Raw genomic sequence first — 27,714 nt, 5'->3', positions numbered from 1 at the left:
AAGGGTTCTCCAATATATAATAAGCATGGTTACACCACGAACTTAATAAATATATCTGGACTGCTAATGCATATGGCCAGGATACCCAAAAATGACCACTGCCTGGTGGCCGTCATTTTTATAGTGGTTGTGTCCTTTTGATGTTGGTCACTCTGAACATTTTCAGTGTTGCCAACAAAAAATATATTAAATAACGGTAATGAAGTTGACGACGCTGACGTTTGACGTGTGAGTATAGCGGATTGCCTAGTTTTTGGCGATTTGTAAACGACGCTTGGGTATATCGTCTGTAACAGGCGATATAGCTTCCTCCTTATTTATATACATGGAATTATTGTGAATTGTCCGTCTGTATTTATAATAGAATAATATATAGAGTTATTTGTTTTTACTATGTAAACCCTTGCTAATAACAAACCCTCATAAAATCAACTATATTTTGATTTTTGTAGATGGTTGTACCTATTAATGTTTCCACATTAGATAGTTTTCCACTTTAGATAGAAGGAAGAAACACAAGCAAAAATTTAAATGAACATCATCATTATCATGGTATTAGGATTTATAAGATTCAAGATTATCAGAATAATAAAAGTAACATAACTTCTCAAAAACTTTAATTGTTTTGTTTCCCTACAATTGGCACAACTGAAATTTATCAGAATGGCCAACATCAAAAGGACCCAATCACGCAAAATGGCGGCCCTCTAGTAGTGGTCATTTACTTTTCATTGAATTGGCAGTCCAGCTATATTTATTAAGTTCGTGGGTTACACCCAAAAAGACAACTTCGCAAGTTACACTTTCATCCGATTAATATAGAACAGAAAAGCACGATTTTTTAGTAGAGCAAAGTTTTTAAAAAAGTTTGACTTTGACAGTTGAGATTGTCACTGTCACTTCTAGATTATTTTGATTAGAAACAGCTGTTACGGTCATACTGTTCATCCTATATTCCCTGTTTAGATTCTTTGGTCCGATTCTAAGTACTGTGCATTATTTGGACTCATTTAATTTGATTCCCCATATCTCTGACCAGGCTTTTACTATTTGAAGATCTATTTCTAGTATCTCTGGATGAATAAAAGGATTTTTCGATGGTTTCTTATCATCAGCAACAAATTTACGTATTGTGTCTATGAGGTCTAAGAAATCAATAAGATACAGGATAAATAGTAAGGGGCGCAACATCGGACACTGGATAACTGTTTTAAGTTAACGCTTTTTACCAAAGGTTTCTCTGACATCATTCCATTCACTTTTTCTTGACTTGTTTATTAGCATATCAGCAATTCCTCTGACTCCAAAGTGTTCGAGTTTTTTTAATAACAAGTTGTGTGGGTCTTGTCAAATGCCTTTTTGTAGTCCAAATAAATAACGTCTCTTGGCTGATCGCTATCATCAGTTTTTAGTGTCATTTAGACATTCTATTAAATTTGTTGTAATAAAGCATTTGAGTATAAATCTATGCTGCGTTGATGATAGTAGATTATTTTCCAGAAACAAGGGTTTTTAACTCTTAGACAACTATCTTTTCCGTGCATAGTTTCTGTATTCTAATAATAATTCTGTGGTAATTTTCTGGTTTATGTCTCTTTCCCTTCTTAAATAGCGATGTTACGGTGGCAAACTTTCAATAATCTAGGATTTTTCCAAGCTTTATACTCTCTTGCACTACTTCAGCCAGCACTGGACTGACTGTCTAAATATACTTTTGAAGGAAGATTCTAGGTACTCCATCTGGTTCTGGACTTAAGTCCTTCTTCAATTCTTTGAGTGCTTGTTCTTCAATGAAGCTTATAATAATAACAGAAGCCCGAATTTTTAGTTTCATTATTTAAGATCTCTTGACAAGGTTTATCTTTGAGTGCTATTTTTACTCTTTTAAATTTAAGCCATTGCTTATATATTTATTAAAAAAATCTGATTTTGAGATGATCAAATTATTTTCATAAGCTCTGCGAATTTCGTGTATACTTTACTTTCAAATGTTATTGTGTATTTTATAGGCCTCATAATTTTTCTTCTTTTATATTTGTCCGCGTTTATATATTTTACTTTTCATATATATAGTTTTCGTTTGTGTGAACAGATGTTAATAAAATATGTTGTTCTATAGCATTTTTTCCAAGAGGTCAAAAATGTTCAAATTTTCTACTACTATTTCTTTTGGTTGGCTGCTGTGTAACTATTTATCTATTGATAATCAGCAGAATAAAATTGTCTTATTTTTTTTTAGCTTGGGAGGTAGTTTCATTTGAGCTTTTGCAGTTAGAATAACATGGTCACTTTTTTCCATCGAGTGCAGGCCAAAAACACTTTTTTGATCACTGCACAAAAATAAATCTAATAAAGAGCTTTAGCCATTTATATGACAAGTTTGAATAGTACCATTTGGTGAATATTATTGTCTTAATACACTTGAGTAGACGCTTCAGCTTTCTTATCTGATGGAATAACCCCTAGGGTACTTCAATGTTTAATTAGTTGATATCTATTAAAAAGATGTAGGGTATTTTATGCTAAAGACCTTATCTATCTGGTTGAATTTAAAAATTAGCTTTATCTACTTGACTATCGAACAAGACAGCATCAATAGAGACATAACATATCAATAAAGTAACTTTGAGAAGTAGTGCAGCCAATACGATAATTATTTACTTAGTTTTTAAAGAACATACATGCCCCGTCTCCCATTTATTCTAAGCTATCTGCTCGATAAATACTGCACCCATCTAGACTTATGAGTCTGTCATCAATACAATCACTAAGCCAAGTTTCTGTAAGCACGATTATTGTTGGACATGTTGCAAAATCCCTAACTCATTAATATTATCAAGTATAAAACTTAAGTTGGTATATCAAAAAGTGCGTAGTTTTTTTCAATTTTTTCTACAATCTTAGGAATTCCATTGATATATTTTATAATCAAGTTTCGCTTTCCTTGACTCTTTCGCTCATCCAGCTTCATTAAAAATGGCTTTTAATGGCTTTTGGTCAGATTATTGTAAATTTCTGGTTCTTTCTTATCTAGTTTTGTGAGGATTTTAAAGCTTTTTTTTTGTTTGGTTCTTTGTTGGCCTCTTTTTACCACAGCTTTCAGTACTCAACCTGAAAATCCTTGCCGTATGTGTCAAAGTGAACTCAACTTTGCTGTATAATGAATTAATGGTTTCTTTATCATCTTTGAATTTGTCTGCGTGCTCTGATCCCGGAATTTCAAATACGATAATGTTGTCAGCACGTCTTTCCCTTTCCTTCATTTCAAACAACATCTCATGTTATTTCAACATCTAGTTCTGAGTGCTTTCCTTCTAATGAACATTTTGTTGTTTCGATGTTTTCCTCTAATTTTTTCAATGCACCAGCCTATGTTTTTAAGCAATTTTTTGATCTATCTGCTATGTTTGTAACTTCTCCCTTCAATAATTATCAACACGTTATCATATTAATACATTATATAATATTATTATGAAAATGTGAATACGTTAATTATTCTCCTAGTTTTTGTATAATTTTATTAGTATTCTGTAGTTAAAGTTGATTCGTAGGGTTTCTTTAGGGTTCTAAAGAGTGGATACTGGCAGGTAAAGATGCACACAGAAGATAAGGAAAAGACCACATTCTCGACTGGAACAGGACTTTGGCAGTTTACAGTCATGCCCTTTGGACTCTGCAATGCTCCAGCTACCTTTGAGAGACTTATGGAAACAGTTTTACGTGGAATGACTTGGGAATCATATTTAGTTTATTTGGATGACGTCATCATACTGGGAAAAACATTTGAAAATCATTTGAAAAATATTCAAAAGGTATTTGTTAAACTCCGAGAGGCCAACCTGAAGCTAAGTCCTAAAAAATTTTGCTTATTTCAAAAAGAAGTTCGATACCTTGGCCATGTAATATCAGAAAAAGGTGTCAAGACTGATCCAGATAAAGTAGAAGCAATCGAAAATTGGCCACGACCCACTGACAAACGCCAGTTAAGAAGCTTTCTGGGCCTTTGTACCTATTGCAGAAGATTTTTAAGAAATTTCGCTAATCTTGCAAAACCTTTACATAAGCTAACGGAGGACAAAATGATATTTAGTTGGTCAACAAAGCATTTCAACAGTTAAAAAGAGCACTATGCACATCTCCAATTGAGCGTATCATGAAGCGTTTCCACGAACCGATCGAAATTATCGTAAGCAACATCAGTGCAGAGATGTGAAGATTTTTTTATTGTTTCAGGGCACAAATTTGATTTTTCAATTGAAGTATACGTAGATTCTGTTTCTAGCTCTTCAATTGCTGGATAGCTAATACAGTGCCCATATATGTGGATAATGTCCACAATTGTTCGACTGCTGGTCAAGCTTTTTAAAACCATTCCTAGAATAATATGTTTTGACATTTTAATCTTTTCATGATGTACACAACGTGACGAATGCATTTTGGATTTTCTTTTTGCTTTCGACTGTTCCCTGCTAATAAAGTGAAATAAAATTCTAATAAATTTTTAGGCACTGATGCTGTTCCAACTTGGAAAGACATTACAAGCCGACAACCTCGCTTTTTACTTGTGATGACACCCAATCCGGGAGCGAGAGGGGTTGGTGGGAAGCGAGGTCCGAAGAAAGAAAGTGTAAGACAGGACAGAACGACTCGAGACACTGACCTATACGCATATATTTTAAATTTTCTTTTAATTTTACGTTTATTTCTATTACCCAGTATTAAGTAATTAGTTATATCTAAGGCCGATGTTCTTTGTACAGTTTACTTACATCGAATATATTCATTTGTTTTGTCAAGCTAAGTGTTTGACTGGTCCTTCAAATTACCGCAAATCACATCAGATGCTTCTCCTGTTAGTAAATCTTAAGTAATTTTTTTTCTCAATTTGCATAATGGATTTTCTTAACAGTAAAGCAGCTTTTAATAAAATGTTTTCATCTTTTATATGTTTAACTGATTCTTCATCAATGCTTAGTACATTTTTTGGAGTTAGTATTTTTTTATTTTGCAGGTACAGAAATTTTATTTCTTTACCGAATTCTTTAACTATTTTCAGTTTTAATAGATGTGGGGTAAAATTCTCTTTCCTGCTGCATATAATACTTATGAAGATAGGTTAAAAAATAGCATCGTCCTTTACCGATAACATTCTCTCTGATAAAAGCACACATATCATCAAAACCAATTTTCTGTTGCTCGCGTACATCATGCCAAGTACTTTTATTTTTTTTTAGTAAGTGACATTTTATAACAAAAATCCAATGTACAAATTTTATGATAGCAGACATTAGAATGTGGATAATTATTTAGTTACTTAATTAACTCATTTGAATCTCCAGTTTCTTTTACTTTATATAATAAATAGTTTTTTGTCAGAGCGAAGTAGTGCTAATCTTTTTGTTTTTTTTTTTTTTGGTCTGTTGATCACAATTTATACAGATGGCATTTTTTTATCAAGATTTACTTTACGTTTAATCGAAACATTACCTTCAGAGGTTGAATTTACATCATCTAACAGTAAATTTTTGTCATTGTTATGATGTTCAGTTTGATCCAACAATCATTGTTCAAACTGATTGTTGGATCAAATGTTGCAAATAAAAAACTTCAAAAATTCTGGTAAAGTGGATGTTGAAGTCGAAGGTTGTAAAAAAAAGATGAATGTGATTCAATACACTGTGTAGCTAAATTGGGTACCGATGAAGATGTTGTATATACATTCTCAGCTGTAGCATCTAATGACTTGCTTTTTGAAGCATTAGATTCAGCTATGGTTTTTGATTTTGACGAGTAATATTTTTTCATTAAGCCAGTGAATGATTTGTAATATTGTCTGTGGTAACAAATTTCAAATAATTCATCTGGCAAAATAACATCCTTATATTTAAGGTTATATTTCTTCCGACATTTTAAAATTTGCTTACACTGTTTTAATGTTTCTTCAGTGGTGGTTGCATACAAACTGAAAGAAATTCTGACAATTGACAGTTTGACGTACTTTTAATTTCATGACGCCATCTCATATACCCGACTAACTATCTCGCTCGCACTTAAGCGCATATATACTACTGTCGCGCGTACACACACAGCATAACGTTAATGGTGTCTGGGGGGATGATTGGCCCACAGGGTTGAAAATTTCTAGCAGGAGGAATTAATTAACGTCTGGGGGGCCTGGGATTTCAGTCTATAAAGTCTTATGCATTGCCCAGCAACCCAAATATTAATGCATCTTATCCAGCACTTCAGGTAGAGATAACATATCTAAAAAAACTACTTAACATTTCTAAAATGATCTCTTTAAGAGTGATAATGCCTTCCTAACTAAGTCTATGACTCAGCTTAAACAGGAACTCGCCACAATTAAGTCAAGTAAGTCTATCAACAGTACTGCAAGCAGATCCCCTACTGCTATTGAAAACATTAAAGAACTATTTCAGGAGTACCAGGAAAGAGAAATCAGGAAAAATAATTTTATGATTTTTAACTGCTTAGAATCTGTAGAGAATATCAACAATGTGGTCAGTGATGTGGTCTCTAGTTGCTGTTCCAATCAACTCCTTGATGGAAGCTTTAATGCTTTTAGGCTTGGCAAAAAAGCTGATAAGTGTAGACGCATTTAGGTAATATGGACTTTTGCTTCCACCTTGATAAAATGTTCCAAGAAGATCAAAAATATACCCTCTCTAAAGCACCTCTCTCTCACAGATGATAAGACTCCAAATCAATTGCAACTGCATAGAAATTTTAGAAAGCAGTTGCATGACCGATTTAAAGCTGGCAAGGAGGACCTGAGAATTGTTTATAGCAAACAGCGCTCCAAAAATTATCTAGTCATGGGCAGCATTTAAACTCAGTAATTTGTCTAACAGGAAGTTTTCTGCATTGTATCAGAATGTTCGAATGTCTTCTGTCGACAGTAAAACTCATCCTTTTTATAAATCTGTATGTGAGGGCTAGTATGATGTGGTTGCAGTATCTGAAACTAAGCTACAGGATGGGGTCTACGACGGCGAGTTGTTCTTGTGTGTACACTATATATTGCAAGGACAGGAACTTGGAGGATATGGGATTCACCCGTGGGGGTGGAGTAATGCTTGGTGTGCTGAGTGATCTATCATCAATCAAAGTTGATCTTATAGACCTGGAGAATCAAATTCCACGGGTGTATGTTGTTTGCTGCAAGATTAGTATAAACTCTAATCGTTTTTTTATATTTGCTATTTATGTGTCCCTTAATACTCCAATTGAAGATACCGAGTAATACAAAAGTGCCTGATCTTCATCAATTTAATAATATTTGTAATATATAGGATACTATCCTTGAGCTGATATCTACTAATCTTTCATGCACTGTTAATGGTGGTGTCTCACTTGAACGACCGAACAAACGAACAGGCCTTCAGGTAGTAGTAGTGGGTATGGGTTTTGTTTCACCCTTTCTCTTCCAGTTTCTCTCTCCCTCTTGCTCTTTCTGCCACTTTTACATGCCTAAATAATTTGTAAACATTCGTCTTTTGGGGGGCTCTTTTTTTCTCTTTTCGATGAGAGCCGCGGCTCTTTATCGAGAACTCGGTGATGAAATTAGTTATAATTTAAATTAAATCTTCTGGTTTTTCCTATGTACTTTTTATCACAATCGTTGCAATTAATCTAATAGATCCCAGACTTTTTATTGGTCTTTATTTTATTTTTTGGGTTTCCTAAAAGATTTCGTAACTTAGCCGAACTTTGATAGGCCCTATCAAAGCCTCTCGTCAATATAGGATCGTAAGATATTTATGTTTGCTTATTTTCATCTTTTTGAAATGTGATAGAGTTTTTAAATTAACTTTAAACCTATGTCTTCTTATCAGCTTATCAATAATCTTATCGTCATAACCATTGACCCTAGCAATTGTTTTAATTGCTGCTTTTTCGTTATTAAATCTGCTATTAAGAGATTTTTAAGAAATAAGACCAAACGATGTACCAAGAAGTGAAGAAGATTAGAGTCACTAGTTATGTATCTACAAGTATTTGTTTCTTTTCTATAAATATCAAATTCTAACTTATTATTATTTTTGATGACAAGAGTATCTAAGAATGGAAGTTGGTTATTTGTTTCTTGTTCAAAGGTAAATTTAATAAATGGAAAACAGTAATTGAGTTGTTCTACAAAATTATTAATATTGCATTTGCTTTGGTCGAACACGGCAAATACATCATCAACATATCTTAACCAAACTAGTAGAAAGTATTGGAATGTATTTTTTGCATTAAACTCAAAACGGTTCATAAAGAGCTCTGCTAGGAAGGGAGAGAGGCAATTACCCATGGCTGCACCTTCTAGGTGTTCATAGTTGTTATATTGAAAAATATTTTGTGACATACAAAGTTTTGTTAATTTAATTATTTCTTGGATATTCTCGAAACCATTACTTTCCAGAAGTTCAATCAGATATTCCAAAGTTTCTGGTATATGAATGCTTGGAAACAAAGAAGATACATCGAAAGAAACAAGAATTTCATTTTCACTTAGAAATAAAATAAATTTGAAATAAACTGTTGGCTGTTTTTGACTGTTTTTGTTGAGATATTAAAATTACCTTATGAATGTTTTTTGACTTTTTTTTGAATGTTTTTCATAAGTTAATTTTAATATCTCAACAAAAACCGTCAAAAACAGCCAACAGTTCATTCATAAGGTAATGTTAATATCTCAAACTGCTTTGGTGCCAAAACTAAACAAATTCCACTTTTCTTTCTGATCTTTTGTTTCTCTGTGATCTTTCAAAAAAAGTGTTTTTGACGACGATTCAGACTAAAATGAACTTAATTAAAGTGTAATTTGATAATATATTAAAAACTAATGATATTACATGATATTTCTTTTAGAATTTCTTAAAGGAAAATGAATTACGTTAAACTTTAGACATTGCGAAAAATATCATAGAATCAATAGCAACTAAGAAATAAAGCAAAACGTCCAGGATCACAGCTTATACCATAATAAATACTTATTTAAATATGTATACTCTCATCAAGGTCTATTGGATGTTCTTCCTATGTCTCACGAAGAATACTCGACAATTACTATAATTACAACTCGTCGTGTTTCTTTCTGCGGAGTCTCTCTATTGATAATTAAAACTTCGTTCTACCATATCTTAAAAATTCTTTTAGATATTAAAGTCCAGACATCCAGAGAATCATACTCAAGTTGCTGTTTTTTGATTTAATTTTTTGATACACTAACTTTAACCTCATAACCTCGTTTTTTCTTACTACATTCTCTTAAGCAAATTTTTCCTACTAGTCTAACTGTACAATTCGATTTTTGATACATTTAACGGTCTCCTTAAAATTATATTTTGTTCTTATAAATCAAAATAAACTCATCGACATAGTATCTACTTTCTTCTTAGCTAACTTTCTTTAACTAACTTGATGGAAAAACCAAAATCCTGGAAAAGCTAATGGATCTCTTACTAATCTTGAAATTTTCCCAAAACTACCCCCTTTTAAATTAAATTTCAATTTTAAATATAAGACAACATCTTTTACATTTTCCTCGAAGACCATCCATCTTTCGCCCAAACGTAAACTTGAATATTTATCTTTAAAAACGAATCGCTTAAACACCACTCGCATCAGACATCAGTACGGAGAAACGAGCCGAAACAACGGGGTTTCTATTTAAAAACCGCAAATAAAAGAGATTTGTGATGGTGAAGAAAAGGTCGTCATTAAACGAGGGCTCTATTAAGAAAGCGGCCGGAATGTGTCGCTAGATAAAAGAGGGACCCACAAAAACCAACAACACAGATATTTTTTTTTAATGACTTGTTAGATGACTGAATGTTTACCCAGAAAGGAATGTTTATCGTCGCGGTTTTAAAAAGGGCTGATAAATGTGTGGTTTTTGAAGGAGGAAGACGTGGTTCGGTCTTGATTTCTTACAACACCTGAAAGGGCATTAAATTGGCCTCAATATGGTGTATAAGATCTTAGGGTGGCCTTGAAGAGGATTCGAGATATTGAAGTTTAAATTTTCAGGTTTACAGGTGTATATCTATATCTATAGACGCAAACGATATCTCAAAAACTAATTTTTCAAAAATGTTGATAATTTGGCAATATGGCACAGTCGATGGGAGCTACACAACTAAAATATTTTGACAGTTGTGACGTTTCCCTTATACCAGAAGTAAGTGTCAACTTCGTTATTTTAAATGGAACATTCTATATATTCTTACATTTTTGACTTTCACGTGAAATTCTAGGTTATATTTTGTGTATAATGTCCTAACATAATTACCGATTACTCCCTTTTAGTAGCCCTTATTTATTGGTTAGTTTTGGTTTTATTGTAAAGAAAGGACCACTTTAATAGACTATTTTAATATTTGGTTAAAAAAAAAACAAGTATAATAATTAAAACCTGTGAGCATCATTTAAATAATTTTATAATTTTTAATACCTTAAATAAATTCAAAATAGTCCAAAATAATCAAAATAAATCATAAAAATAGAATAAACACCTTGTAAAACAACTGGGCGCTTGGGCGACTCCAAAGTAGAGATGGTGACGTGTAGACCTGAAATAATAAAAGTAACCTGAGCACACTTATTCCCGTAAAATTAATTAAATAAAAAGAAGTTAAGCAAAACTCATATGAATAATATGAATTAATATGTTTTAAACTTGCTCAGTGATTTTACTTTTACGATAACCATTTAATTCATGTTCACCAACATTTAACCACTTAACTTAAATATCCCAAAATTCATTATTCACCAACTTATTATTTTTATCCGATTGTTAAATGTCCCAGTAACGACAACGTACTGATATTGAATGATATACAATCGTTCAATATGCCAAAACGTGAGCACTACATTACTCACAAACCGTAGCCAAAATGCTACCAAAAACATTATCATAAAACATGAGATTGAGACAGCAATCTCCGATCTAGACCACCTGACGATAACACACTTTGTACTGAGGGGTGCAATGGACACCAAAACGCGAGGGTCCTTTCCAAATACAAAGCCTTGTTAAATACAACGGGCTGTGCAATGGTCCCAGACCAGCTCAGTATCTTAACAAGAAATAAACAATCGTCACAACAAGACAAGCAACAATCGGTCATTAAAATATTTCATTAATCACATTTTTAATTAAAAATGGTAAAATATTGGTGTAATCAATAAGATAGAAATAAGCATACTCTGTGATAACACTCACCCTTTCTTGTAGTAAAACACTACACCAAACCAACACAGCTTATTTCACGTCGCAACACCCTTTATTGTTTTTATTAAATAACTTCACTCTTAGTGACCAAAACTCAAATGAATTTTATAAACCAAATATTTATCTCACTCTTTTATCGAAATCCATAAAAATAATTCCCGAGGGGAAACGCTAAGTGTAAACCGTATTTGGTTACTTACGGTACCGCTGAGCTAGCTTTAGTTTTGTAAATATCCTGGACCTCTTTTCGGTCAGACCGATAAATTTCATCTTAATGACTTAGAAAAATATTTCAATTCTTTAGAAAATAAACAGGGTCTTACACAAGGGGGTCAAAAACTAGCATTAAAAATTAAAATGAAAAAATTATTAAAAGTCAATTTTTTTAACCGGAAACCCTCTATTTTTATTATTTTTTCATAAAGATAAACCACTTATTGACAATGAAAATATTGAAATTGCAATTTTGGGATATTTTGCAGCGTATCCTATAACGTCCTTAAGACAAGTAACTTCATAAACTAGATTCTCTAAAAACACAATACATAGGATTTTGTTGAAACAACTTCCACCCTTATTTAATATCTTTGGTTCAGTATCTTAGAGAAACAGATTTGCTTAAAAGAATCCAGTTTTGTGAATTTATCTTAACAACGGTACAGTTTTTGGATGGCGTAATTTGGACTGATGAGGCAAAATGTTCAAAAAATGGCATTTTTAACAGACATAATTCCCATGTTTGGAGTGATTCAAATCCTTATGCTGTGACATCACAAAATTATTAAGAAGTCTGACAGTTTAATGTTTTTTGTGCCGTCAGAAATGATCGAATCATTAAATTACACTTTTATGAAGAAAACCTAAATGGCAAGTCACTTCAAAATCAATTTAATTCATACTACATTTAAATTTTTAATGCTGTATCAATTTTTACAGGAGAAGGATATTGAAATATTCTAGGGGGCTTGGATACAGAATATTTAATGAATTTACTATTGGCAGAACACCGAAACGTTTATTACCAACATGATGGTGCACCACCACACAGAACCCTTCTTCATCATTTGATGACAAGTGGATTGCCAATAACGGACCTATTTTGTGGCCTGCTGGTTCTCCGGCTTTAACTGCCCTAGATTATTTTATTTGGGGAACAATAAAGAATATTGTTTAATTCAATCCATTAACAACGCAGCAGGATTGTATGGAAAGGGTTAGACAAGCATTTGAAGTTTATCTCCAGAGTCAATTAGAGCGCAAAGCTATGGCGAGCTAACTCGCATATGTGAAAAATATTTAGAAGTTTAAGGAGGAAATTTTGAATATTCGTTAAAATAATTTGTTACTCTGCCACAGTTTGTAAAATTTTCTATTATTCGCCTAATAGCGCAACATGATGGTTTCTGTTTTTCTGGGAATCTATCTGCAAATATTTCGCATGTTCTCGATAAAACTTTGTTACATTCTCCATAGATAATAAACAAATTTAAATAATCTTCGTGTGTATAATTTATTCGCCCCGGCATATTAGTTTTTAAAAAATTACGAAATTACTAGCAATACTGACATTTCTGTTATAATCCATTGTCTTATTGCCGCTCCTAGCGGTTACTATGACATGACAACCGTCATGGCCAGCTAATCAACAATCCTTGAGCCATGTTAACATGCGGCTCTTACTATTAGGCCAAATTTAAACTGCCAATATTTCGGAAACTATCAATTTTTGGACTAGATAACCTTATACAAAGTTAACCTTATTTTTAATTATATTTATGAAAAAATAATAAAAATAGAGGGTTTCCATTTAAAAAAATTGACTTTTAATGATTTGTTCTTCTAACCGAGATATTAAGGAAAGATTCTGAGAAAGCAGTTCAAAACCTAAATTGCCTTCAGCCAGAGTTCTAAGTGCTATATCTCGAAACGTATCCTTTTTACGAAAAAAATCATTTTAACCATTTTGGTAGATCTCATTAAAGTCCAAAATTTTCATAATAATGTTCAACGTTGTGAGATATCAACCGATATATTAAGGAATGATTTTGAGAAAGAAGTTCAAAACCTAAATTGTCTCCTAAGTTCCAAGTATTTCAAAAAGTATCATTTGTATAAAAAAATAATTTTAACCATTTTAATAGATCTCATTAAAATCTAAAATTTTCATACCAACGTTCAACGCCATCAGATCAATATTAACCGAGATATTAATGAAAAATCATGAGAAAGCACTTCTATCTATTCTAAACTATCATTTTTACAAAATAAATATATATTTTAACCATTTTTGTATATTTTATTAAAATCTACAATTTGCATACTAGCTTGTAACATCACCAGACGACTCTGTTATCTAAGCCATCTGGAAAACTCTTGGATAATTGCCAGATATATTAGTAAATTCTGCCTTAAGGAGTCAATAAATCCCCTTTACACAAATTCCATAAATTCATTACCATTTGAAAGCAATAGATACCAAGAAATTCCTCTTAAATCTCCATAGATATTAATATGATTAAATTAAGTTACAAATATGCAATTGCCAAAGGGCAAATCCTATTTACCATTTATGTTGCCGTTTAAAATGTTTGTTGTGTGTATGAATAGAGAAAAACGGAATTTTCCTCGTGTCAGCTTAACGACGTTAACGGGGCACAGTTATATTGTACTTTTATTAATTTTGCTCTTTACTAACAAAACAAATTTAGACCTACCGAAATTGTTTTGACATTGACTCAATATACGCCGCGTTCCGTAATCGAATTTCGACTCATTTAAAATTAATACTCTCGCCGATATCAATCACGTTTATGCCAATCAAACGGTAAAAGTATAACGTGTCTGTTTTTGAGCTGTTATTACAACATACGGTTACCGGTTACGTAATTATTAATCGGGCTTTTTGGTAATTAATTTATTTTAAACTCGGTCCATTTACTTTTTTTTTTATCTTCGATCTTTTGGAAATCTTGGGAAAAGATGGGCTGTGCAGCATCCGACGGCAATGAAAAGGCTTTAAACGTTTATAGCTTCAGGTTCCAGATCGTTCTCTTAGTTATGAACGGACCGTTAATAGCAGCAAAAATCTGATTGTATCAGTGAATTAGTTGAGAAAAATGAGTTGAAAAATGTTTTTACTAAGTATATCTTATAATTTTGCAGAAACAATTATTATTTGCAAAATTATAACCTTAGAAAATTGAAAGGCTAGAATTAGCATTGCCTTGGAACGATGGACAGTTTGATTGCTTGGAACATCTCTACTGCAATGATGCCAAGTGCTTCTGTGGAAATGACAAAAAAATACTTTATAATATCATAAAAATGTATGCCTTATTTTGACAGGTATAAAATCAATACTATCGTTTCTATTTAATCAAAATATCAAGCATTTTTTTAAATAAAATACCATAATTTAAGATACTCAATAAAGGCATTATTTAAAGTTAAATGAATCTAGATAACGTAGATTAGAGAAAAGGACAACAATATCGCAACACCGCTCGAATGCACTGTTGATAATATCGACATAAGGAATCTTTACCAGTGACGTCGTTAAAAAATATTTACATGAAATAAAATATTTTATAATTATTATAATTTTTTAATAATTTATGTTTTAAGATATTTTTTTTATTATTTTATTATGCCATTTTTGTGCCAAGACAACAAAAAAAAACACAAAATCAGTCTTGTTAATAAAACCATGGACGAAACTCGAGATGTTTATTCTTTATAGCCTATTAATAGATAAGTATTTTCAAAAAAATAATTGAATTTAAAAACATACAGATTGTAGGTGATTGAGCAATGTATGACACGATCTTTAGATTGATTTGGTATGTTTAGGAAGCTTACCTTAAATCTTTTATATTAATACAAAAAAATACATGAGCCATTTTTTAAAAAAAGAAAAACGAAACTTAATGTTGTATTGGGATGATGATTTTCCTATTTTTCTATTTACTTAAGGACACAAATATTGAAAATATATTAAGGTATTATCAGAACTAATCAATGTTACATCTAAAATATTTTTAATTTATTCCTAAGGTAAGCAAATAAAATATAATAATTAAAAACTCAACCATTTTTTAAATTTTTTTTTTCAGTTTCCTGTTTGTTACCCAATATCTTTAATATTGCGGAGGGTTGTTGGGTGGGGTCAGAAATAAAACAGAAACTTGTTTACCTAAATGTCGACGTTTCGACTTATATTAAGTCATCCTAAAAAGTAAACAGTAAAGTAACAAAGTAAAGGTAAACAGGTTTCTGTTTTATTTCTGACCCCACCCAACAACCCTCCGCAATATTTTTTAAAACTGTTTACCAAATTGCCGTATACCATCCATGCAAATACTGACCATATCACCAGCGTCATATGCCTCGACGTAAAAAATGTATTAAATACCTCAAACTGAGCTCCAATCATTCAGCAGCCATTAAAATATAAAACGCCCACCTATCTTCTAGAAGTCCTTAAATCTTACTTGGAAAACCGGTCCATTCTCGTTGATATCAAATCCAATTGCGAGATTACTGGAAGTGTTCTCCCAATCAATTCTTGGTCTAACACTCTAAAACATTCTCTACGACGATATGATGGAAGTATGCAACGACGAAGAGATAGAGTTAGTGTGCTACATCGACGACCTTGCTGTTCTTTTAAACAGTAAGTTCATTGAAATGAAAACTTGAAATGAAAAATTAAAAACGTCCTCCAGGGAAACATTGCTTTCTTTAATATCCTCCAATGGATGTGTAAAAACCGCCTGGAAGTAGCACCTGAAAAAACGTTCCGTTGTATTTTGATGGAGTTATAAGAACCGAATGAGCATTGAATATCGTTTTGAAGCACACCGCATAAAACCAGAAAAGTCGCTGAAATATCTAGGAGTAATGTTACAATACTGTACTAATTTCTCTATCCACATCAAAAAGTCCGACAAAGTCAGCAAATCCGTCTAATATATCCCTCCACATATCGGCGGTCCATCCAAGGAAAGTTTTACAATGGCTCTCCAATCGATTTTGGTCTATGCAGCACCAGTGTAGGAAGGCGCCCTATGCTGAAGTCTGGCCAAAAGAAAACGAACTTTCAAATAAAGCAAAACCAAAAAAATAGTCAGAGAGTCAGAGAGAAAAAGGACCGTAAACGGGTGGCAACAGCAATAGACATCTGATGCCAACGATGCTAAATAGATGAAGAAAATCATCCCGGACGTCCGCTCGTGGGTAGACCGAAATTTCGGAGAGGTCAACTGTGCTATAACTCAATTTTTGTCCATTTCGGGCCATGGATGTTTTGGGACCATACCGTTCTAAGAAGGTAAATTCTCCCGCCTGCATCTATGGAGATGCAACTGAAGATTCTCGAGAACACATGCTGTTCAGCAAGCAATCAGGCAGAAGGCTCAAATCGATGTAGCGCGCAGACTCACAAAAGAAAATCTTTTTGACGTTATGCCGAGATAATGGTTGCGATGGGAGAGAAAAAAGAAAAGAGTGGAGAAAGACCTGAAAAGAGACATCGGACACTAACGGAAGAAAGTAAGAGCTTGTCTCGATAGTTGATATTTTCTTTAAAATGGTGCCAGGATAGGCAGCTGGAGACCAATAGAGGAAAAGAGTTTAGTCGGTCTCTTCGGCGGAGTCCGATAATCATGGTCCTCAGAACGGCCTATTACCAATCAGAAATGCAGATGATCATTGACCATTGGGTGCATAGATACGCATTTCCTAAATCTCTTTATTTATCACTAGCTTTGTTGCCTACCGACTTTTGTCTAAATTTTATGAAATTTTGTCGAGTATGATAACACTGCCGAAGATCCTTCTAAAAAATTGACACAACGGAGAGTGTTCGCATGGCAATGTTTTGAAAATGACGGCATTTAGTAAGAAGTTTTTTTGATTTCTTGGTACAAAATATGTTAAATCCAAAATTTTTTTATTTCAAATAGGTCTATAGAACCGCACCCTTTACATTAAACTAAAAATTTTTCGGAAAATCGTTGGGCGCTAAGTTGCTCAAACACCAAGATTATATTCAAGTTTTTATGTAGGTTTATTTCTATGATCCCCTAATTCTACGTTTATGATTACGGCTCTCCTTTGATTTGACATTAATATAGAAGCATCTGTATTTACTTGTGAAAAGATCGGCTTGAAAAAAAATGGCTCCCTGGACAAACTTTTACCCCTTTAGTGTCCGAATAAAACGGTATTAATTCTAATAAAACTCGGTAATTAGACCCATTAGATATAATACCCTTTGTTTGACAAACTTGAAATCTGACAACTAGGTAGTAACATGTAAAAGACAGTATTCTTTTTAAATAATTTGCTGCGTGTAATTCTGTCATAAATTTTGTTACAATAATGCCTGGTTATTCTTTACATCAAAAAATTGAAATCATATGATAGGTAGAAGGTGGCAATCGTAGTTTCCGCGAGGATGCTAATAAATTCAATCGGCTACATCCTGGAGCACAAATGAACCACAATACGGTTGCTAAAATTAATAGACATATCGCTCCGTTTTATAGAAGAACGTCGTAACTCAAAAAACTGCATTTTGTAGATAAATTATAAAAACAATTCATAAACGCCACAAGTGTCGTTTTACACTTCATCAGATTAACTGATCGGTTATACGGAAGAACGACAGTTCTTACTTAATTTGCAAGAGAGACTGTTCGTTTGGCCCTAATTTTGTGGAAGAACGTTGCGCTGGCCAGCAAAAAAACAAGTATATAATTTCTATGTATACAGTGCATCCCAAAAGTTATGTCTAAATTCAATTTTAAATTCAGGGGTGTGTTCGAAAAAAAAACGCTCGGACCCGTCGATTTTTATTTCAAGTTGCGCATTTTTGTACGTGAAGTTTGGGTGTTTACCTCCATCATCCAATGCGGATTTTCTGTTGCCCAATATCGACAATTTTGTCTGTTCACACTAGCATTTAAACAGAACATGGCTTCATCGGAAAAAATAATATTTATTACTAAATTATTATTTAGATTGCACACGTTTTGTAAGCGTTCACAAAACTTATTTCGCCTATCGAAATCGTCATCAAATAACTCTTGCACAGGAATAGGGGTGATATTTGTGCTTTTTAACTATTCGGTGAATTATAGATTTCGCCAGGTGTAAATTTGCCCCAATCTGCGACAGAGAAGTGCATGGATTTTCTTCCAAAGAAAGCAAAACGTCAAGTTGTTCATTTTTCCAGATTTCGGCAAATCTCTAACATGACCGAATTCTCTAAATTTAGCCTCTATTTTACTTGGCACCTTTTGACATATCGGAGGACGATGGATTTCATTGAATAATTGAGCAGCTTCGTTTTGAGTACGTGTCCACCAAACCCAACCATGCACAAAATTTCAATTTTTTCTTGTTCCGTTAACTTTACCATTGTGATAACCACAACTTTGCTCGTACACTTCACACTTGACAATATCTGTTTGGCGTACAACTGTCATACAGTTTCTATGAAAATACACGGTCACCAGCCAACAATAAAAAGACACGAATGAATGGAATTTTGCTCTGTATAAAAATTATCAGAGATAAGGTGACTAACTTCAATAATAGATGTTTGGTCGTCTTTTTTTCGATAACTGTTGACTTTAGGTATAGGACATGATGCATGAAACATACGTAGAATTCCACGCGAAATTCAAAAATGAAATAAAAAAAGGAGCTATCATTTGAAAAAAATAAGTTGATGGTCGTAATTTATTTTTGAGCAACCCTGTATATAGAAACTTCACGTACAAAAATGCGCAACTTGAAATAAAAATTGACGGGTCCGAGCATTTTTTTTTTCGAACACACCCCTGAATTTTTAATGAATTTAGACATAACTTTTAGGATGCACTGTATGTATGCTCTAAGAAAGTATCCCAATGTTAGATCCATATGCCATAAATTCCTTGTAGTGGGACATACGCAAAATGAGGGGGATTGTGCACATCCGTAATAGAACGGTAAGTAAAGCGCTACTTAAAATTAAGTCCAATGTATCTACTTTGTACGACGACGACGAACGAGTACATACCTTTAATTCGAACTGCAAAAAAAAGTGGTTCCTTTATTATCTATTATATCTATATATTATTTATCTATCTATTAAGCCTTTTCAAGTTAAGGAGCTAAGTTTTAAGGATTTTTTTGATTTAAAACATTTGAATGGAAGGACTGAAGTTTCCGAAATTGGCTCAATCAAGCTCAATCAACCCTCAAAACTGTATCGGAAAAAAAGTCCTGTGGTTCTTGGCAGCCGCGGTTCCCGGACCTCGCACAGCTCGATTTTTATTTATGGGGTACCTTAAGAAATAAAGTATACGTCAATAGACCTCAAATATGAGAAGAACTTTGCGATGCCATTACTGCAGCTTGTAGGAGCATAATGCCAGAAGAGTTGCGACAAGTTGTATGCAATAATCGTCGAAGAATTCGACATTATTACCGACCTTAAGACCATTTATTTTGTAGTTACTGAGCAGTTATTGAGCTTTCCTGTACGTTTGATGTTCCAATGAAGGTGTTAATAAATTTCTGAGTAGGTGTTTTAAACAAAAAAACCAACGATACCTAATACAGAATGACCCGATAAATGGGTCTAATTAACGATTTATTAAAATTAATACTATTTTATTAGGCCACTACCAATCCACATTAGATGGATCAAAATTCGTACAGGGGAGTTTTTAGTGATGCTGACTATTATTCCATTAAATTTTTTTTTCTAAAAAAATTTCCTTTCAAACATGTTCTTCTGAAATTTGACTCCTTTTGAAGCCTCATAACTACTCGTAAGTACGACACTGGAACTAATTTAGTATATGCCCAAAAAGCGTTTGTCGAGTTCTATCAAACAATTTTTTTTTGAAAATCGGTGAAAGAGCAAAAATTTTATAGGGACGGAAACTTTGTAGGTGGACACACGCCACAGCTTAAAATTTCCTGTATTGAAAATGTGTTTAAACTTGACAACTGAGAATTGGTAATTTTTTTGTAAACAAAACTTGCTCCTAAGCACAACTTAAACTCAAATAAAGTTTTTTTTTACTGATTCTAGTCTATCACTGTTCTAAGAAAACACCAAAAAATTACCTCTAATAGAACAATGTTGAGTCCCAAAATATTTTTAATTCTTAAAAGTAAGTTTTTAGGAAATAGAGACCCTCGCAATAAGCTCAAAGTAAAACTTTTGACCTAAAAATCAATTAAGATCGTCCCTTTAATAGCCAAAACGATATTTGCTCATAGGAATGAAATCCCCCAACTATTAATCAAGTGCCAAATACCATATTTCCCTGGAAAGGGCGGCCGGCAAAGTAAGATTTAGCTAAAATCGATAACCGAGGGCAAAGGGCCAACATAATTACCGAGATAGTAGAATCAATCTGGGGGCGGCGTTTTTGCCGCCCTCCTTCGAAGCTCCGTTTCGCCGTAGATTGTTTTTTTGCCCATTTGCATAACGTGTTGCTTTAACCCAATTGCGAGTAAATTAAAGCTTTTTTTTTTTAATGAATATATGGGAATCAAACGATAACGCCCTTTTATACAGGATGTCTAGAGAATCCGCCCAACAGATCCCATAATTTGCCAATTTGCGGTTTCCTTCTGAACCGCTCCAGTTTATTTTACGGGTCGATTGTTTCGCGGTCTCTGGTTTATAATTAGGGCGCGATTGTTTTGAATTTAAACCACCTTTTATGGCCATTACGATGTCATTTGATTTATTAAATTATTTGTTATGGTTTTGAAGATTTTTGACATATAGTGGGAATACGTTTCATTTGAATATTATAAGCTGTACTGACTCAATTTGCTTATTGGAGTAAAATTACTTGAAATCTGTTAAAAACGGGGCTACTTTATGCAGGTTTTGAGGCATTTTTGATTCTACGCGCTGCATTTATAATCGAATCAACTTGAAAAAAATCAAGAGTAACAATACGGGTCATACTTATAACCTGCCTTAAAATAGGGTTTTTACAATAAATCGTTTTCGAAAAAAAAATTAAAAAGATGGGTGCCAAAGTAGCCCCGTGTTTGGGGTTAGATTGGCACCCAAACGGAAATGTGAATAAACATAATGTAAGCCCATCCTGGGGTTACTTTGGCACCAAATTAGGTTTTTTTTTAAATTTTTAAATAAAACATTCAATATTTTTAATGAAATTTCTATATTCTTAAACAAAATAAACAAAACACTTAAAAACTAACAAAAAATACTAATCATGACATACCTCACAGGTATAATATTTTTCTTTGGATCCCTCGTTACAAATACCACAGATCCATTTAAAACAACCATTGCATAGAATCCAGTCTGGTCCAGTATAACCAGACCAATAAGCAGCACAAATTCCGCATTCGTCTTCATTGTGGGTATTTAAGGAAGATGGTAGATTGGCATCTTTTAATGTCGATTTTTTAAAAATTTTTGCTTTTCCCTTTTCTTGCAATCTTCTTTTTGTCATTATTTTCATTTTCCTTTAGTTTTTCCTTGTCTTGCTCCTCTTTAGTTTCTTCACAATCGACTTCTTTGCCGGGAATAATTGTTCGTCCCCACTTTCGTTTAGGGTTAGTGCTTGATTGTCCACGTGTCTCCTGAAGAAACTTTAATAAACTATCATTCAAAATATCACTCACGTAGATGCATCAATTGGAGTTTTTGGCAATTTGGATAAAGGCTACTGCGGATCATATGGACAAATTCCGGTGGCACGAAATACGGATTTTAAATTGTCTTCTACTCTTTCCTGTAGAGATCTCCACAAGCGATCCAGAAGATTCGGAAAGTGTTCTTTAGGCAGAGTGCCTTTTACGTGACTGGTCTTTCTCCAATCGTCTAAAATAGCCCTCCATTTCTTTTTCATGGGAGCAAAGAAAGCCACGTCCAAAGGCTGCATAAAGTGAGTTGAATTGGGGGGTAAAGGAGCCATATTAATATTATTTTCTTTAGCAGCCTTTACCACGGTTGGAGAAAAATATGAGGCTAGGTTATCACCTAAAAGAACAACTGATTCACCATTACAATTTTCTTTGACGTGGGGTAGCAACAGTTTAAAAAACCATACCTCAAAGAGATTCATATCGAACCATCCACTGCTGCTGTTATCATAAACTGCCCCAAGAGGGCCACCAACAGTCCAATTTTCGTAAATGTTGTTGGCTTTATAGACTACCATTGGTGGTAGTAGGATTCCATTTGCGCTTCCGCAGACCATTACACTTATTGCTGAACGCGAATGTTCTTGAACCCTTTATACCCTTTTAATACCCCTACGAACTAAAACTTTTTTGGCCCCGGGATCGTCTGTGAAATTAGTCTCATCATAGTTAAACACTTGTTTCGCAGAAATGGACTCCAGAACAGGTTTAATGTTATCGAAAAACTCCATTATACCGGCGCGCCCAACCGAAGCACGTGCACGCTTAATATTAGATGCCAATCGAATGCTAATATTATTTCTGGTAATAAGTTTTTCAATAAAGTCGAGTCCTGGTCTATTGTTGGGCCATCCAGGAATATTTCTGCCTTGTTTTGTAACATATTTTTGCACGATTTCTCCGGCGTCACTAACAGTAACGGGAAAACCCCAATCTGCTACCTGGTTGATGGTCTCTGAAATTAGCCTCTCCTCCTGTTGGGTAAGGATGGTGGGGTGACCTACACGACCCTCATGTTTCGCAAACAGCTTATTCTGAAGAGTGCCTCTAGGTATTTTCCATGTTTTGGAAGCTCGTACTTGTGACATCCTCCCTTCCCTAACAGCTTGCAATGCATTCGCTAAATTTTGTTCCGTGTAGTTTTTATAGGTCCAGGTAACCCCGATCCAGGCAACCTATTATAATTTCGCACCATATTTCGCGCCGCGGAACATACCGACCTGTCTGAACAACTCTCGGACACTGAATATTAAAACTAGACAAACAAGCCTAATATAAACAAAGGCGCGCACGCTCTGCCAAAGTTACCCCGTGTGCCAAAGTAGCCTCGTTTTACGGTACATCCTCTTTGCAGATGACAAATGATTTTCTTCTCTCCATGACATCCAAAAACTTGTAAACTCTCCTAAAGTAAGATTCCTTGAAACTTACCTTGACCCTAAACTAACATGGGATACACACGATAAGTCAATTAAGACGAATTTTCATTTACATACCTGCAGTCTTTGTGTTGTGTTGTATGTTAGAACGTGTAATGCTTACATCCTAGTATGCTCTTTTCAATTCTGTTAGGACATATCGTATTGTCATTTAGGGTAGTGTACCACTGCCAGAAGTTTTGGGTTACTGCCAAGGGCTATTAGATTAATGGCTGATCTATCCTACGGAGAGGATTGTCAACAAGCACTTACAGTAAACAAATTTTTCATCAGGCTATATTCTGAAATTAAGGAATATTTCTAAATTTCTATCACCCTCTGATTTACATGAGTACCAAACTAGAAATAGGTATGGCCTGGTTCTGCTTTTCTATAGATTGGGAAGGTGCCAAAAGAATGCAGAATTTTTGGCTATTTAAATAAAATTCCAAATAAAAATTTGTTTTTTACTCACAAGTTATTAAACAAAACTGCAAGAGATTCCTTATTAAAGATACTTTCTAAAGTATTGAAGACTTTCTTAAATATTTAATAAAGGTTACAAATTTTATATAGCAAATGTAAACTTTCATCTGTAATCTTGTGTAGTTTTAACTTAAGTTAGTTTTCTGATTAAATTTTTTAATAAGTGAAGTGCAAGTATTTCACTTGTTAAGTACAAGTGTGTTTTTCATATTCTATTTTATTATTTGTAATTATTTATTATGTTTTATTCTATTATTTATATAATAGTATATACCTTTTTATGACGCGTGTAATTGCATCTAAGGTATTAACATGAATAAATGATGATGAACTAGTAGGGAACAAGTTATGTGGATCAATGTTGGACCAAAACCAAATGCAACTTAACCTAGAAAATGATGACTCCATTCAGGTGAAATATCACGAAAAACATTGACTTTACAAAAAAATTGTAAGAATGAGTTTTGTAGATCATAATCTGGTCAACAACTTTGATTTCTACACACAAGACCTTAGGGATACGTAGTAGGAAACGAGGTATTTGGATAAATGTATGAGTCAGCAAGTCGTGACTCCATTTAGGTGAAATATCTCGAAAACATTGATTTTGTAAATTAAAATCTGGACTTTTGCAGATCGGAATCTGGTCAACAACATTGACTTTTACAAACATTTCCTAGAACAAGAACTAGTAGGAAACAAGTCGTCGTCTTCCACACAGAGTGTCGTAACTAACAAATATTTAAAAAAATTAGTTACGCCGCCCCCAAGCTTACTTCGACTTGCCGTTTGTTCTCTGGCGAAAACTCCTACGCTATAGCAAACAAAACAAATGGCGTATCTGACAAAATTTCGTTTTTGAATCACACAAACAGACGTAACTTAATTTACGACCATTTGTAAGAAATGCTTCTTAAAGCAGTATCAAATCCCACAAAGTGTCGTATGTGCAGTTAGGTCAGTTTGTGTGAAATATTTTCGTTGTCGCTTTCGAGAACGTTGACGTAACTGACGGTTTACGTGGTGGTTTGTTATTGTTTTTGAACATAACCTATAAAACACTGTATCGTACCGTTAGTAGTTTTCACTGTTAATAATCAAAAGTTAATAACTTAGTTATGGAATATAATAATATACATAAAAAGGTAAGAATTATGGATTTTTAAGTTCAGTTTAACTTAATTTGTCTGCATACTTTCGCTTTTATAGACAAATTACTTCAGGCTTCATTTCTATTTTTTAGATTTAAACCTTGCAGGATGCCTTAGTTTTATGGAAAGATGGAACAAAAAATGTTCGAAAAAGTGAACTGTGTTTAATAGATGGTGATAGAATTATAGTAGGATCAAGAGTAAAAATGTGTTTCAAGCGTAAATGGTACTTTGGAGAGGTAATTGATGTTGAAGAAGATATCTTATTAAGTGACTCAGACAAAAAAGTGACAACCGAACATCATTCCCACTGCATCGAAATCTCTTCTGATGACGATCTTTTACTTAGTCTACTCCGAGAACGTTTAGTTCAAAAAAATAATCCCACGTTGATAGAAGTCAATGAAGAAGTGGCCGAAAACAGAACCTCTAACCTGCTCGATGTTTACGAAGGGATCTTGTCGTCTCCACCTTCCCCATATTATGACTAAGACGCCGACCCACCTTTTGAACAATGTGAAGTGCGTAGATATCAAAAATGAAGTTTTTAGCTCCTGTGAAATTTGTAAAAATTTGTGTGCTGGACTGATTTTATGGCAGATGTAAAGCATTGTTGTCGTAAACAAAACTGGATACACGTCACTGCCGAAGATTAAGGCACAAACCAGGGTGAATTAATAAATGACCCCATTATTACTTCCACTATTGAAAAGCCTGAAAACTACACAGTTGACGGTGGTGAGAAAGAAAATGTTGAAGCAAAAAAACAGAAACGCCTCAATCAATATCATGAAGCCAAGAAACCGCGAAAGTTGGGATAGGAATTTAAAAACCCTGTGACTAAAAAAATTATTCCAGCCAGAAGGCTTAAAAATAGATGCAATGGCGAGTCTTGTAGAAAAAGTGGCAAGCTTTGCAGTAAAGTAAGTGATGAACATCGAGAAGTGATATTCAGTCAGTATTATGCCTTGGGCGATATTACAAGGCAACAAGATTGTTTGATCCGCCACATTGAAAAAATGGAAACAGCCAGGAAAACTAGCAAGAAGGAACACTGTCGAAGAACTTACACTTAACTTACTATCTGACAGTAGAAGGGCAAAGAAAGATTTTTTGCAAGAAACTATTTTTAAGCACGTTTGATATATCAGACCGGACTTGTAGAACTGCATTAGGAAAACTTAGTGAATCGGGCATTCTTGAAAAAGATAAACGAGGCGGAAGGCATAGGAGTCAAGCAAAAATTAAAGAAGAACATAAAGTAAAAGAGAAAATTTCGCAACATATTGATAGGTTTTCCAAAGTTGAGTCACATTATTGTAAAATTAGAGCAGACAACATTAGAATCAAAGCCCAGTTTTTCTCCATACCGGAGGGTTTTTGTAACAAAAAACCTTTAATTTTTTCACCCAAAGAAGGATATGTGTTCTTTGTGCGTAACGTACAAGCAAGAAGATGATGAAATAAAAAGAAAATTAAAAGACAGATATGAAAAACACTCTAGAGAAGGTGAAAGTAAGAGAACTTAAAGAAGAATCCAAAGTTCAATTGTACAAGGATAAATCTATTTTATGTGCGGTTTTTGATTTGCAACAGGTGATCTATTTGCCAATGACTCGTGAAAGCGCAATTTTTTAAGCGCAAGTCGCCTGTCCAATTTTAATTTTACGTTCTATAACAACAGCTACTAAAGAGTGTCTATGTTTTCCTTGGAACGAGTCAATCAGTAAAAGGGGGGCCTCAGAAATATCTAGTTGTGTCTTTAGGAGCATCGAATATTATGCAGCACAAGGTATAACATCTGTAGTTCTATTTTCAGATGGATGTTTTGGTCAGAATAAAAACTCGATTATGGCCGCAATGATGTTGTATTCAGCTCAGAAATTTAAGGAAATCGAAACCATATCTCTACGTTTTTTCGAAACCAATCATGGACAAAACGAGGGATATTCAGCGCAACGCAATAAGTACAGCTCTTTCTCAAGTTGGTGATATTTTTGTTCCTAGCCAACTTCATCTTATATTCGAACTTGCCAGACGAAAAAATCCCTACAAAGTCATGCCAATGGGTTGGAATGACTTTCTAGATTTTAAGGGTGTCTCAAAATTATTACGAATTTTGACAGTCCGTATAAGTCATGAAGGAAAAAAAATTAATTGGACCGATGTTATGGAGCTAAGGGTGGACAAAAAAGAACCTACGAAGATATTTTTTTAAATATAGCCACTTTGACTCAAGGTATGACTTTATAGAATTAAAGCGATTGGAGACCAAAGTAGGTGATATTAAAGTTGGTAATTTGAACAGTGCTGCATTAAAGATAACAAAGCAAAAATACGACGATCTTACTTCGCTATGTAAAGGGGATACTCCTGTTATAAGGCTTCCCGAATTTCAAAACTTTTACTACAATCTGCCTCACGAAAATTAGTTTGTATTTGAAATACTAAATTTTCTTTTCTTTCTGCTGTTTGTTTCGTAGTTTTAGTTTTTCTGGTTTATAATCAAGCTATTTAGTTAAAATACATCATATTATTATGTCAAAGAGTTTTGTTGTCAACTGTCCTATCTGGAAAAAGTCGAAAAAAAAATCACACAAACTGACGCAAGTGGTAATTTTTTGAAAAATCTGGAAAACTAAAGACTTTTTCCACAACTTTTGTACGAAATAACCTTACTCGTAAAACATACTTTTACATGTATCAAAATTAAAACTTCACT

At 33.7% G+C, this 27,714-nt stretch overlaps 1 protein-coding gene and 1 long non-coding RNA gene across 5 annotated transcripts in view; one reads left to right on the top strand and one right to left on the bottom strand.

The window, feature by feature from the left end:
- Positions 1 to 27,714, top strand: part of LOC126733496 (ephrin-A4) — a 935,043-nt gene that overhangs the window by 617,455 nt on the left and 289,874 nt on the right. The window lies entirely within an intron of this gene.
- On the bottom strand, positions 10,524 to 11,537 carry LOC126733504 (uncharacterized). The gene is made up of 2 exons (XR_007659739.1): positions 11,234 to 11,537; positions 10,524 to 10,580 (listed from the first exon to the last, which is right to left on the bottom strand). It is a non-coding gene; the product is annotated as an uncharacterized LOC126733504 (long non-coding RNA).

The sequence above is a fragment of the Anthonomus grandis genome, chromosome 2 (assembly GCF_022605725.1).
Source record: "Anthonomus grandis grandis chromosome 2, icAntGran1.3, whole genome shotgun sequence".
NCBI classification, from domain to species: Eukaryota; Metazoa; Arthropoda; class Insecta; order Coleoptera; family Curculionidae; genus Anthonomus; species Anthonomus grandis.
Note: the sequence above shows the minus strand (reverse complement) of the source record. Positions and strands in the feature narration are given on the sequence as shown.